Genomic DNA, 3,713 nt, shown 5'->3' with positions numbered 1-3,713 from the left:
GTCAAAAGTAGTGCACTATATAGGGAATAGGGTGCCATCTGAGACGCAGATAGGGAAATGTAACTGCTGGGTTTCACACAGGTCTAATAGACAACTGGAGGTGGGAAACATGGGGAAAGAAACTCTATAATGACAGAACTTCCTGTGAAGATGTCTCAGCTCTTTGAGTGACGCCATAGTAACGCCTACCCTCGTTTGTTTGTTTTGTTTTTTACTCAGGGGAGGTTGTGGACGCAGTGCGCCACTACCACTAATTATGCAGTCGAGATTCCTACGTTTGTGAAATTTGCAGGGGTCATCAATGGCCGAGCCTTGCCTGGGGGAACCTCCTTCGTGCTCGAGGTACCCTGCTAGGTAAGTTGTAACTTGGAGATTTGAGGTGGGTTGGGGTGACCAGGACGTAAAGGGATAGTTGTTTTTGGTTGGAATGGGGTTTATGTTTATTCAGACCCAGAGATAATGATGTGCGGAGGTTTTCGCCAAACAGCTGGGCTTACGTCCCAAATGGAACCCTATTCCCTATTTAGTGCACTACTTTTGACCAGGGTCCATAGGGCTCCCCACAAAAGTAGTGCACTATGTAGGGAATAGGGTGCCATTTGGGATGCAAACCAGGGTAATTGCCTCCTTTCAATCTGTTTCTGAAGAGGAGCACCTCCTTTGTGACCTTTAGTTCTAATTCTTCCCCCCATACTGTTTATTTGAAAAGGTCAAATCGGCTATTGATACTGTACTTAAATTGTCTCCAGGTTTCTACCTCCTTGGCAGTTAGGATCCATATTGATCTGAAAGATGGCCCTTGTGCATATCACCCCTCTCTGGACCCTTGAATAGGCTGTGTTGAGCTGAATGTAAAAATGAATAACTTTAATTAAAGGGTATATACTCTGTTGAGTAACCAGAGGATACCAGTGGTGACAGGAGAGATGCTTGGCAGCGTTCTCAGTTATCATATCTACCTCTGTTATTACGGTTAGCCTGGCGCTCTAGGGCTACCTAACTCTTAAAGACCTGGTAATCTTTTACGTCAGTAGCAGTCAATATTTAATCCTCACCTTATTTAGTCTCATCTGAAAGTTGTAAATTCTTGGTTATCTTCATGAACCCTGGCTAACATGCTGAATCAGCAATACAACATTTGGTTTAATTATTTATTTACTAAATACCTAAATAATCACACAGAATTACATATACACAGAATGAATCATACATTGATGGACCTGGTGAACGGAGCCGATATAGCGGCTGGTTACACAAAGAAAAGGGGGGGTTTGAGTGAAAGAGCGGGAAGACTGAGGAACAAAGGGAGAAGCTATGCTATCGTAAATACAGTATCTTATGCATTCTAAATTACCGGCCATTTGAAAAAGGAGAATGCAATAAATATTTACTCTGAGCTGCGCTTCGGTTGATGGTTGGCCGGGTGGTCCAGCATGGATCCCTGGTCCTCTGAAGACTGTCTAGTGGGGAACTGGAGCGTGGTAGAATGGATACTCTGTCCGTCCTCTCCTAGCCCACGTTTAGCGGCGGAGGGGGTAGCACTTCTTTAGTGAATAAGAGTTCAAAGTTCATACCAAGTTTCCATGCTATATGTTCATGCTATATTCTGGCTGGTATAGTCGAAATTCATCCTTCCGGTGTGTAGGTTGTCACCTTCACATTGAAATTCGATGCTAATTTCATTAGATTCTTGCTGATGTTGGCTTAGTTCTGTAGGTGGTCTTTGTCCTTTCAACGTGGGGACCTCAAGTTCACACGTCCTTGGAACAGAAAGTTACATTTTCATCAAGGGGCTTATATAGGATTGGGAGAGAGGGCCGTGTTTCATAGTTTACAACCCATGTCTGTTCACTTGGACGGGGCCTCTGAGTGAGCAGAGTGGTGTTCTTCTGACAAACCGTTCTCTCATTTAAGAAGCTAAAAATTACATTTAATCTTTTCACAAATAGTTTCATATTTAAACATTTAAATTGCACAACAATTCCATGTAAATCTGATAACGAGAATGTGTAGATTTTTCCAAGATACAGTTTATGTCGTCCTATCATCAGTCATAATGTCTCAGACACCAACTGAACTGACATCATATTCATTAAGTCCCAACGCATATTTTCAACTGGTTGGATTACCGAAATATTGTTCCTTTTCCCATCTTTTGATGTCACCAGAATATCTCTCAATGTTAACAAAGGGATTTTCAATAGTCACATCGGTAGAGTAGAGAGAGGAAAAAGGGGAAAAGTATTTATGGGGGTCATAAACCTCCCCCCTCAGGCCAACGTCATGACATAGGGAATAGGAGACCATTTGGGAAGCACACTCAGTGAGAAGTGGTATCAAAGTGTACCTACATGTACATATTACTCAATTACCTCGACTAACCGGTGCCCCCGCACATTGACTCTGTACGGTAACCCCTGTATATAGCCTAGCTAATCTTATTTTACTGTTGCTCCTTAATTATTTGTCCTTTTTTTAACCTTAGTTTATTTTAGTAAATACTTTTTTTTTTTTCTTAAACTGCATTGTTGGTTAAGGGCTTGTATGTAAGCATTTCAAGGTAAGGTCTACACCTGTTGTATTCGGCACATGTGACAATAAAATGTGATTTGATTTGAGTGCTCGCTGTAACCGGTAGTGACAGGTTGTTATGCCCTTTGGCCTACCCTGTGCAGTCACAATGGTACCTCCCAAATGGCACCCTACTCCCTACCTTTGACCAGTAGTATACTGTATAAGGAGTAGGCTGCCATTTGGGACACAGTAACTTTGAATTCACCTCAGTCTGCAGAGAGGTAAAGCTATTACTCTATTGAACGGCATGTGAGAGCAACGAGTGCATAGATCATGTAAGATGACAGGCAGGCAGAACAAACTTGATACGTCAAATCAGTGTGTATGCAGAATAGAGAGATACATTTTATTTATTTAACCTTTATTTTATCAGGGAGTCATACTGAGATCAATATATCTTTTACAGATGAGTCCTGAATCAAAATCAAACAAAAATCAAAATCATAACAAAAACCAAACACAGTCATCAATTATAAGTTCCTCAACCAGCTTTCTGAATTGCCCTAGACCAGTGGTTCCCAAACTTTTTATAGTCCCTTACCCCTTCAAACAGTCAACCTCCAGCTGCGTACCCCCTCTAGCACCAGGGTCAGCGCACTCTCAAATGTTGTTTTTTGCCATCATTGTAAGCCTGCCACACATACACCATACAATACATTTATTAAACATAAGAATGAGTTTGAGTTTTTGTCACAACCCGGCTCGTGGGAAGTGACAAAGAGCTCTTATATAATAATAATCTATAATTTTCTCTTTATTTAACCATCTTACATGTAAAACCTTATTTGTTCATCGAAAATTGTGAATAACTCACCACAGGTTAATGAGAAGGGTGGGCTTGAAAGGATGTACATAGCTCTGCAATGTTGGGTTGCATTGGAGAGAGTCTCAGTCTTAAATCATTTTCCACACACAGTCTGTGCCTGTATTTAGTTTTCATGCTAGTGAGGGCCGAGAATCGACTCTCACATAGGTACATGGTTGCAAAGGGCATGAGTGTGTTAACAGGGCAATTTGCCAAGGCAGGATACTCTGAGCTCAGCCCAATCCAGAAATCTGGCAGTGGCTTCTGATTAAATTACATTTTCACAGAACTGCTTGTTGCAATTTCAATGAGGCACTCTTGTTCAGATATCGGT

At 41.5% G+C, this 3,713-nt stretch overlaps 1 pseudogene; it reads right to left on the bottom strand.

Annotated features, from left to right (window-relative positions):
• Nucleotides 1-218: 218 nt before the first annotated feature.
• Nucleotides 219-362, bottom strand: LOC123724153 (uncharacterized; annotated as a pseudogene).
• Nucleotides 363-3,713: the final 3,351 nt, after the last annotated feature.

Source organism: Salmo salar, chromosome ssa09 (assembly GCF_905237065.1).
Source record: "Salmo salar chromosome ssa09, Ssal_v3.1, whole genome shotgun sequence".
Classification (NCBI taxonomy): Eukaryota; Metazoa; Chordata; class Actinopteri; order Salmoniformes; family Salmonidae; genus Salmo; species Salmo salar.
Note: the sequence above shows the minus strand (reverse complement) of the source record. Positions and strands in the feature narration are given on the sequence as shown.